Source organism: Nerophis lumbriciformis, linkage group LG28 (genome assembly GCF_033978685.3).
Source record: "Nerophis lumbriciformis linkage group LG28, RoL_Nlum_v2.1, whole genome shotgun sequence".
NCBI classification, from domain to species: domain Eukaryota; kingdom Metazoa; phylum Chordata; class Actinopteri; order Syngnathiformes; family Syngnathidae; genus Nerophis; species Nerophis lumbriciformis.
The window spans coordinates 12,721,311-12,733,066 of NC_084575.2; the positions used below are offsets into that span (position 1 = coordinate 12,721,311).

The 11,756-nt window shown below is 42.3% G+C and overlaps 2 protein-coding genes across 2 annotated transcripts in view; one reads left to right on the forward strand and one right to left on the reverse strand.

Moving 5' to 3' along the window:
• LOC133570793 (uncharacterized) overlaps positions 1 to 11,756 on the reverse strand; it is a 48,645-nt gene that overhangs the window by 13,138 nt on the left and 23,751 nt on the right. The window lies entirely within an intron of this gene.
• h6pd (hexose-6-phosphate dehydrogenase (glucose 1-dehydrogenase)) overlaps positions 10,768 to 11,756 on the forward strand; it is a 12,917-nt gene continuing 11,928 nt past the window's right edge. The window contains exon 1 of the mRNA XM_061923631.1: positions 10,768 to 10,894. The gene's annotated coding sequence lies outside the window, so the exon portion shown is untranslated. The remainder of the gene's footprint in view (positions 10,895 to 11,756) is intronic.

Consider the following 11,756-nt stretch of genomic DNA (forward strand, 5'->3'; position numbering starts at 1 on the left):
CTTGTATTAGTAGATTGCACAGTACAGTACATATTCCGTACATTTGACCACTAAATGGTAACACCCCAATACGTTTTTCAACTTGTTTAAGTCCGCGTAAATCAATTCATGGTAGATACACCATAATAGCTGAGAACACATATTTAGAATTTTGGACAGTTTAAAAATACTCAAAGACTATATTCAAAGACTTTTGAATCGTTTAAAAATGTTATGTTTTGTCTGAAAAAGGACCACTTAGATAGATAGCTAGATAGATAGATAGTACTTTATTGATTCCTTCAGGAGAGTTCCCTCAGGAAAATTTAAAAATTAGTAACTAGTCAAGACTTCATGGACCACACAGACCAGACCAGCATCAGGACCAGTCTCTCTGACGCCTCTAGTGGTAGGGACTAGTGGTCTCTGCCAGATAGCAACTAAATCTGAACTGCAATTCAATAATATTAACACAACCACAAATTCAAAGTCAGATGAGTGTATTCCGACAAGTGACTTCTTCCCGGACGTGAAAACCATTGGTGGTCAACCAAGATGGATGTTGTCAGGGCAGGCTCTAGTAGTTCATTTGATGCCCCAGGCGAGAGTGAAGTTACACTAACTATACTTATCTATTGCTAAAAAGTCCATATAACAGCACTGAAAGCTAGTTTATAAGCATCCAAGCTAATATCCATCACTAATATCCATTATTTTCTCTTGCAGCATGATGTTATTTGTAGAAAAAAAAAAATAAGCACTCATTTTAATGCAGCCAAAGTAAGACAACTATTTCAGATGAATAGGCCAGAATGGCTAGGGATTATTGAAAAATGATTGTGGCAAAAAATATTCTGATATTGATTTAGATGTATTACCGCTGAACATATGTTGTATATGTGGTGGAATGTCCGAATCTTAAACAGCAACAAAAGTGAATTTAGTACAAAAGTTGTATTTACTCATAATCAAATGGTACAAGGTTGGATTGAATTGCCATACAAACAGACAACGTCTCCGGAGACGTTGGACGAATCGAGAATCATGCGAATCATCCATAGACATGGTCTACTTGGCCATTTATGTGTTTCCCTCGTGTGTCAAGGTCCAGTTGTTTTGGACCTGATTGTTCTGCAACATCCTTGAATCCCTTAGTCATAATAAACAATCAAAACATTTTGTACAATGGTCAAGCCGACCAAAAGTTCAACTCTAACCCACATATGCTCTTCCAATGGTTCACAATAGAAAAAAGAGAAACGAGCAGACATTCCACTACTTGTCGTGTCCTTCTAAATGCTTTTCGACATCGGTCTCTTTCCGGACTTTGACAGACACAAAATATCGTACAAAAGGTCAGAAATTCCACCACATATACTTTTTAATTGAACAATGATTGTTACTACAGTCTGTTACAAACACACTCACCTAAATCTACATGTTGAGTATGTCTCCCAGCAGCAAATGTGCTGCTGTTGTAAAACACAAAATTGCACAAATGTCATACGTGCATTCATTGCTACTCTTAAGTACGTTTTCTACAAAAATGTTCTTCAAATTGTATTTATTGATGAATAAACCATAGATAATGGGAAGAAATTGCCCTGCAATCATATTCAAAAACTGAAAAACTTACATGTGAACACAATGCAACCTCCTTCTCTGTAGCAGCCTTTCCATGTGCCTGTTGTGGCTGAAAATCTTTCCTGATTGCATCTAGGTCATCTCTAATAGCATCCATTATTTAATTCAAATAATAGCTTACAATGCAGCTGAGCTTACAGTAAATACAGTTTAAGTTTGGGTTACCAACTTTTTCACCCCCCCGTGCATTTCTGAATGTTCTGCTTTACAAATGTTGCTTATTTACTTTCTGTTTAATTCAGAAGTTTCCTCAATTGAGCTTATAGTTACCTTATACGAACTACTCTCGCGACACAGCCTGTTGCTGTTAGCCCAATAAGAAAAGTCATGATGCTAACAGTTAAAATGCATTCGCTAAATGTGCATATATACCTCTGCTTTCAGCCCGTATTTCCTCCTCCTTCCTTCCTTCGCTTTATAGGCTGCACTGAATAACTTTGATTTCCCAATTTTCATCGTAAAATATTATCAATCAGATAATATAGCTTAATTAGTCGACCGTGACACAATGGAACGTCGCCTTCCACCATTTTTTAAAGGGCAACTGCACTTTTTTGGAATTTTGCACATCATTCATAATACTTATGGAAGAGAAGAACACTTATGTTTTTCTTTTTTTTAATTAAATCTAAAAATAACAAATGCGATCATAATGAGCCGCTATATTCTACAGAGGGAAAAAAAACAATTAAAAAAAAACATCCAAACACATCTATTAAGGTTTTATATACATGATGTAAGTATATATGTAATGTAGTAACAAGCAAATTAATAATAACATTTAATATTTTCTTATTTTGATCATTTTAATCGTACGTGACGCATTCATTTCAAATACGCATCACAACGGTCGCTTTTTTCCCCAACAACATCAGAGATTTCTACTCACTTCAGACTTCATGAGAGCCAACAAACATAATAAAACATTACGTACTGTCCAATAGGGGTGTGGGAAAAAATAGATTTGAATTCAAATCGCGATTCTCACGTTGTACGATTCAGTATCGATTCTCATTTTTCAAAAATCGATTTTTATTTCTATTTTTTTAATAATTTTTATTTTTTATTTTTTTAAATTAATCAATCCAACAAAATAATACAAAGCAATACCATAACAATGCAATCCAATTCCAAAACCAAACCCGACCCAGCAACACTCAGAACAGCAATAAACAGAGCAATTGAGAGGAGACACAAACACGACACAGAACAAACCAAAAGTAGTGAAACAAAAAAGAATATTATCAACAACAGTATCAATATTAGTAACAATTTCAACATAGCAGTGATTAAAAATCCCTCATTGACATTATCATTAGATATTTATAAAAAAAAACAAAAAAACAATAGTGTCACAGTGGCTTACTCTTGCATCGCATCTCATAAGCTTGACAACACACTGTGTCCAATATTTTCACAAAGATAAAATAACTCATATTTTTGGTTCATTTAATAGTTAAAACAAATTTACATTTTTGCAATCAGTTGATAAAACATTGTCCTTTACAATTATAAAAGCTTTTTACAAAAATCTACTACTCTGCTTGCATGTCAGCAGACTGGGGTAGATCCTGCTGAAATCCTATGTATTGAATGAATAGAGAATTGTTTTGAATCGGAAAAATTTCGTTTTTGAATCGAGAATCGCGTTGAATCGAAAAAATCAATTTATAATCGAATCATGACCCTAAGAATCGATATTGAATCGAATCGTGGGACACCCAAAGATTCGCAGCCCTACTGTCCAATGTCTGCTGTCACTGGGATGCTGACTGATAGAATCTTATTATATTTCCATTTAAGATAAAAAATGATTATCCTCACGAAGAAAAGGGGTGGTAGGACCAAAGTGTCTTTTCGTGTCATTCTCGCCATTCCCAGGTCTAAATTGGCTGTCAAAGTGTACCAACATATCGGATTACATCCTCGCCCTTCTATTATTCAGGTAAGAGGCATGATTTATGATCTAGAATAAACTTTCACGATGATGTAAACATTAGCACACACGCTACCACTGATCACGGCGCCGCTATAAATATAGTTTGTCTGCTTTAGCGCTTATAACAACAATATTACTAATACTTGGTTAATAATCAAGGTACGAAATATAAATGAAGTGTTGGTTGCACTTTTTGGATGTTTTTTATTGGGTTTTATGGGCAGAATAAAGGACCTCCCATTGACTACGCTGAAAGCCGATTTTATTTACAAGTTAAAATGCAATAAAATTTACATATGTCGTCTTTCATGATTGTGAGCGAGAGGCAAAATTGGGGAGACATAGTCTTCCCAACGTGTCCTGGGTCTTCCCCGTGGCCTCCTACCGGTTGGACGTGCCCTAAACACCTCCCGAGGGAGGCGTTCGGGTGGCATCCTGACCAGATGCCCGAACCACCTCATCTGGCTTCTCTCGATGTGGAGGAGCAGTGGCTTTACTTTGAGCTCCCCCCGGATGGCAGAGCTTCTCACCCTATTTCTAAGGGAGAGCCCCGCCACCCGGCGGAGGAAACTCATTTCGGCCGCCTGTACCCGTGATCTTGTCCTTTCGGTCATAACCCAAAGCTCATGACCATAGGTGAGGATGGGAACGTAGATCGACCGGTAAATTGAGAGCTTTGCCTTCCGGCTCAGCTCCTTCTTCACCACGATACAGCGTCCGCATTACTGAAGACGCCGCACCGATCCGCCTGTCGATCTCACGATCCACTTTTCCCTCACTCGTGAACAAGACTCCTAGGTACTTGAACTCCTCCACTTGGGGAAGGGTCTCCTCCCCAACCCGGAGATGGCATTCCACCCTTTTCCGGGCGAGAACCATGGACTCGTACTTGGAGGTGCTGATTCTCATCCCAGTCGCTTCACACTCGGCTGCGAACCGATCCAGTGAGAGCTGAAGATCCTGGCCAGATGAAGCCATCAGGACCACATCATCTGCAAAAAGCAGAGACCTAATCCTGCAGACACCAAACCGGATCCCCTCAACGCCTTGACTGCGCCTAGAAATTCTGTCCATAAAAGTTATGAACAGAATCGGTGAGAAAGGGCAACCTTGGCGGAGTTCAACCCTCACTGGAAACGTGTCCGACTTACTGCCGGCAATGCGGACTAAGCTCTGATACTGATCGTACAGGGAGCGGACAGCCACAATCAGACAGTCCGATACCCCATACTCTCTGAGCACTCCCCACAGGACCTCCCGAGGGACACGGTCAAATGCCTTCTCCAAGTCCACAAAGCACATGTAGACTGGTTTGGCAAACTCCCATGCACCCTCAAGGACCCTGCCGAGAGTATAGAGCTGGTCCACAGTTCCACGACCAGGACGAAAACCACACTGTTCCTCCTGAATCCGAGGATCGACTATCCGGCGTAGCCTCCTCTCCAGTACACCTGAATAGACCTTACCGGGAAGGCTGAGGAGTGTGATCCCACGATAGTTGGAACAAGCCCTCCGGTTCCCCTTCTTAAAGAGAGGAACCACCACCCCGGTCTGCCAATCCAGAGGTACCGCCCCCGATGTTCATGCGATGCTGCAGAGTCTTGTCAACCAAGACAGCCCCACAGCATCCAGAGCCTTAAGGAACTCCGGGCGGCTCTCATCCACCCCCGGGGCCTTGCCACCGAGGAGCTTTTTAACTACCTCAGCAACCTCAGCCCCAGAAATAGGAGAGCCCACCACAGATTCCCCAGGCACTGCTTCCTCATAGGAAGACGTGTTGGTGGGATTGAGGAGGTCTTCGAAGTATTCTCTCCACCGATCCACAACATCCGCAGTCGAGGTCAGCAGAACACCATCCGCACCATACACGGTGTTGACAGTGCACTGCTTCCCCTTCCTGAGGCGGCGGATGGTGGTCCAGAATCGCTTCGAAGCCGTCCGGAAGTCGTTTTCCATGGCCTCGCCGAACTCCTCCCATGTCCGAGTTTTTGCCTCCGCGACCGTTGACGCCGCACACCGCTTGGCCTGTTGGTACCTGTCCGCTGCCTTCGGAGTCCTATGAGCCAAAAGAACCCGATAGGACTCTTTCTTCAGCTTGACGGCATCCCTCACCGCTGGTGTCCACCAACGGGTTCTAGGATTACCGCCACGACAGGCACCAACTACCTTGCGGCCACAGCTCCAATCAGCCGCCTCGACAATAGAGGTGCGGAACATGGTCCACTAGGACTCAATGTCCAGCACCTCCCTCGTGACATGTTGAAAGTTCTTCCGGAGGTGGGAATTGAAACTCTCTCTGACAGGAGACTCTGCCAGACGTTCCCAGCAGACCCTCACAATGCGTTTGGGCCTGCCAGGTCTGTCCGGCATCCTCCCCCACCATCGCAGCCAATTCACCACCAGGTGGTGATCGGTAGAAAGCTTCGCCCCTCTCTTCACCCGAGTGTCCAAAACATGAGGCCGCAAATCCGATGACACAACTACAAAGTCGATCATGGAACTGCGGCCTAGGGTGTCCTGGTGCCAAGTGCACATATGGACATCCTTATGCTTGAACATGGTGTTTGTTATGGACAATCTGTGACGAGCACAAAAGTCCAATAACAAAACACCACTCGGGTGAAGAGAGGGCGGCCATTCTTCCCAATCACGCCTCTGCAGGTTTCACCGTCGCTGCCAACATGAGCGTTGAAGTCACCCAGTAGGACAAGGGAATCACCCGGGGGAGCACTTTCCAGTACTCCCTCGAGTGTATCCAAAAAGGGTGGGTACTCTGAACTGCTGTTTAGTGCGTAAGCACAAACAACAGTCAGGACCCGTCACCCCACCCGAAGGCGGAGGGAGGCTACCCTCTCGTTCACCGGGTTGAACTCCAACCTCAGCTCGTCGCCTCTCACTGCGTGCAATGCCAGTGTGGAAGAGAGTCCAGCCCCTCTCAAGAGAACTGGTTCCAGAGCCCTTGCTGTGCGTCGAGGTGAGTCCGACTATATCCAGCCGGAACTTCTCTACCTCGCGCACAAGCTCAGGTTCCTTCCCCCCAGCGAGGTGACATTCACCGTCCCAAGAGCTAGCTTATGTAGCCGAGGATCGGATCGCCAAGTGCCCTGCCTTCGGCTTCCGCCCAGCTCACAATGCACCCGACCTCTATGGCCTCTCCCATGAGTGGTGAGTCCATTGGAGGGGGGACCCACGTTGCCTCTTCGGGCTGTGCCCGGCTGGGCCCCATGGGAACAGGCCCGGCCACCAGGCGCTCGTCATCGTGCCCCAACTCCGGGCATGGCTCCAGAGGGGGGCCCCGGTGACCCGCGTCCGGGCGAGGGAAATCTGAATCCTTGTTGTTTCATTCCCATAGAAGTCTTCGAGCTGCTCTTTGTCTGATCCCTCACCTAAGACCTGTTTGTCTTGGGAGACCCTACCAGGGGGCATGAAAGCCCCCGGACAACATAGCTCCTAGGATCATTGGGACACGCAAACTCCTCTACCACGGTAAGGTGGCAGCTCAGAGAGGAGTGTACGCAGTGTATGTAACTGTAATATCAGGCATGATGATCAATATATTAGTGACTTACTTAATGGACCGTTGTCTGTTTGGTCCAGCTGGCCGGGGAAGTTTTTTCAAGTTAAATTTGGGTGTGCACGCCATATCCGCATAGCTTGGCTCCAAGTTCCACATTTATACCCGCAAGTCACGCCAACCTCACTCTCTGGGCTTCCGTCTGCTCCAACGTTTCACCCTCTCTTTGTGCTTGCTTCTATAAGCAGTAGTTAAACCTCTGTGTTTTCAGCTTCAAAAAAATAAGGTTGTGAGTCCTCATTTGTCCAAAAATAGTTGTCTTCATTGTTGCCAAGTCTCCCATAATTAGAACACACTGGCGTTTGTTTCCGGAAGTAGGAACACACATTTGTTGCCAGAAGTGAGCTGCTATGGAAACGGAAATAATGCGCTGAGGTAAGAAGTTCCCGTGATACAAAACCCAAAACCAGTGAAGTTGGCACGTTGTGTAAATGGTAAATAAAAACAGAATACAATGATTTGCAAATCCTTTTCAACCTATATTCAATTGAATAGACTGCAAAGACAAGATACTTAATGTTCGAACTGGTAAACTTTGTTATTTTTTGCAATTATTAACTCATTTGTAATTTGATGCCTGCAACATATTTCAAAAAAGCTGGCACAAGTGGCAAAAAAGACTGAGAAAGTTGAGGAAAGCTCATCAAACACTTATTTGGAACATCCCACAGGTGAACAGGCTAATTTGGAACAGCAGCTTCCATGAAATGCTCAGTTATTCACAAACAAGAATGGGGCGAGGGTTACCATTTTGTGAACAAATAGGTGAGTAAATTATCGAACAGTTTAAGAACAACATTTCTCAACGAGCTATTGCAAGGAATTTAGGGATTTCACCATGTAATGTCCGTAATATCATCAAAAAGTTCAGAGAATCTGGAGAAATCACTGCACGTAAGCGGCAAGGCCGAAAACCAACATTGAATGCCTGTGACCTTTGATCCCTCAGGCGGTACTGCATCAAAAACCGACATCAGTGTGTAAAGGATATCATCACATGGGCTCAGGAACACTTCAGAAAACCGCGGTCAGTAACTACAGTTTGTCGCTACATCTGTAAGTGCAAGTTAAAACTACTATGCAAAGCGAAAGCCATTTATCAACAACACCCAGAAACGCCACCGGCTTCGCTGGGCCCGAGCTCATCTAAGATGGACTGATGCAAAGTGGAAAAGTGTTCTGTGGTCTGACAAGTACACATATCAAATTGTTTTTGGAAACTGTGGATGTTGTGTCCGCCGGACCAAAGACTGTGAAGGCACAATTAATGCTGAAAAGTACATACAGGTTTTGGAGCAACATATGTTGCCATCCAAGCAATGTTATCATGGACGCCCCTGCTTATTTCAGCAAGACAATGCCAAACCCTGTGTTACAACAGCGTGGCTTCATAGTACAAGAGAGCGGGTACTAGACTGGCCTAACTGTAGTCCAGACCTGTCTCCCATTGAAAATGTGTGGCGCATTATGAAGCCTAAAATACCACAACAGATACCCCAAACTGTTGAACAACTTAAGCTGTACATCAAGCAAGAATGGGAAATAATTCCAACTGAAAAGTTTCAAAAATTGGTCTCCTCAGTTTCAAAATGTTTACTGAGTGTTGTTAAAAGGAAAGGCCATGTAACACAGTGGTAAAAAGGCCTCTGTGCCAACTTATTTTTTTGGAATGTGTTGCTGCCATGAAATTCTAAGTTAATGATTCTTTGCAAAAAAAAACAAGTTTCTCAGTTAGAACATTAAATTATTGTCTTTACAGTCTATTCAATTGAATATAAGTTGAAAAGTTGCAAATCATTGTATTCTGTTTTTATTTAGGTGCATGAAAAACGTGCCAACTTAACTGGTTTTGGGTTTTGTAGTTAAAATAGAACACAATAAAACGTGGCAAGATAATTGGAATAAGGAAACAAAAGGTAGGGAGTATTACAAAGTCCAGAGGAGAGTAGGTGTAATGAGAAGAAGGAACAGAAATAGGAAGGAAGAAGACATTATTACTCGAATGAGATTAGGACATACATATCTAAATAGTTCATTGAAATTGATAGGGAAACATAATACAGGTGTGTGTGTGTGACTATTGCCATCAGATAGAGAGTGTTGGACATGTTTTTGTCATGTCTGTGTAATCATGTTTTGTTTTAAGTCATGTTTTGTTTAGTTATAGGACTCTTTAGTTTCTGTCTTTTCACTCCCTTGTCTTGTTTCCATGATTACCCCATTAGTTTCACCTGTTCCACGTTTGGACTCATTGTGCACTCTTGTTTGTCACCATAGCAACCATTAGTTTTCACCTGTCACGTCACGCACCTGTTTCACGTTTTGAGTCACGCACCTGTTTTCGTTAATCATGTCTGTGTTATTTAAGCTTTTCATTTTTCTGTTGTTCGTCCTGACGACATCCCTGCATTCTTACCCCTGTCACACTCTATGTACCTCTGCGCACTTCATGCCATGTCAAGTAAGTTTTGTTTCGATTCATGCCACAGTTAGCAACTTTTGTTCATGTACATAGTTTTTTTGCCCACGTGCAAGTCTTTTGGTTTCATAGTTTGTACCTCCGCCCCTGTGCGCGCCTTTTGTTCAGATCCTTTTCTTTGTAGTTCTAGTGTTAAATAAATCATGTATTTACCTTCACGCCATGACCAGTCCAATTCACTTGCACCTCGGGAGAACAAACCAAGCCATAGTCCAAGTCATGACAGTTTTAATACAATGTAGGAAATACAATAGAGAAAGGGAAATAAGTTAGCGAAAGAGAAGGTTAGGTTAGTTAAGTGGAAGATATTTAGGATTGCACTCAGAACACGTAGGATACATAGCATTATATACATTTAAAAAAAAAGACTGGGTTAAATAAAATACTAATAATAATAACTGGGATTTATATAGCGCTTTTCTATGTACCCAAAGTCACTTTACATGTAGAACCCATAATTCATTCACACCTGGTGGTGGTAAGCTACTTTCATAGCCACAGCTGCCCTGGGGTAGACTGATAGAAGCGTGGCTGCAATTTGCGCCAACGGCCCCTCCGCCCACCACCTATCATTCAATTCACCGGTGTGAGGGGCAAAGGGTGAAGTGTCCCGCCCAAGGACACAACGGCAGCGATTTTTGGATGGTAAGAGGCGGGTAACGAACCTGCAACCCTCAGGTTTCTGGCACGGTTGCTCTACCCACTACGCCATGCCACCCCTACAAAAGAATATAGAGTAGGGTTCCACCTCGGTCCACACTCCATTTTAGAATTTTGTCAACATTATTATGCTCCAGACAAAACATTTTCTACATAAATGTCGATTTATGAAAGTAAGGCCTACATTTTCTAATTGGCTTAATGGTACACAATTATCAATCAAATCTGGGAGAATGATTAAGAGTACAAAAGCCCTTAAATTTATATCCTTGTTAAAACATTTAAAGTGATTTAGGTAGCCCTTTTTGTCTTTTTTTTAATTGTCTTTATTATTATTATTCATTCATATTCAAAACTCTCTCTGTATTTGCTTTTGTTTTCTTTCCTTGTTGTTGAAAGTGCCTTGACTTTTGTGTGAATTATAAATGTATGTTTGTTGTTCAATAAAAAAAAAAACTCAATTTCAGAATGTGGCGGTAATGCACACCAGAGGGTTGATTGCCAACCGCCATTAAACAAAAGAAGAAGAAGAGGCTCGATAGTGTCACGTGACCAAAATTCGTTTCCGGTATTGGCTGACGTTCAAAAAGCCCAACGCGGAATGGGTCGCGGATTGCAGGTGTGTTTATTATTATATTTCACTATTTGCTTAACCTATTATTATCTTTCACTTTTTGCTTAACCAACTGTTTTTTTATGTTCAGTGTGTGTTTTTGTTTTAATTTGCGAGTATTTATGAGCGACTTCACTAGAGTCGCTTGATGCGGAAGTGCTAGCAAGTGGAGTGACGTCAGCAATGGACGTCTCCTTGAAGTGTTTGTGTGCCTTTCGTGTCCTCCTCAGACACATGTCAAGGACGTACTAACTAGTTGACGAGGCTGAAGTACATTAAATACAAAGTAGACGACTGCTGTGTTTAGCAACATTAGCTAGCTGTATCACCAATGTATTCTTGACTAGCGTCAAATTAGCATGTGTTACTATTGTAACGTTGTAGTGATGAAATACTACAAAGCCTCAAAGAAGGCATGCGCACATAGAAACAGACCTAGACTATATGGGAAGTTCAATGTGAGTGAAATATTTTTACATATCCTCAACTAAAAGTACTAAAGCAGGGGTGTCGAACTCAAATACAGAGTGGGCCAAAATTTAAAACTTAACAAAGCCGCGGGCCAAGGTTGAACAAATTAACCTTTTAATAGGGACCCAAACAAGTTTTGCATTAAATATTGAACAAGCAAGGCTTATATAACTTTATAGTGACATGCAAAATCGAGTTTCAAATAATACAAATAATAATTGAAAATATCAATGGCATATCAAATACAATTTAAATAAAAATTGAATGCCTCTTTTCTATTTGCAGCCTTCTGAGGTAAATATCAACATTAACTTTTTTCACAGGCTAATAAATTTGAAAATAAAATAATGAATAAACCAACCATTCAGGACTTTAAACGGCTCAGTTTGCAACACAC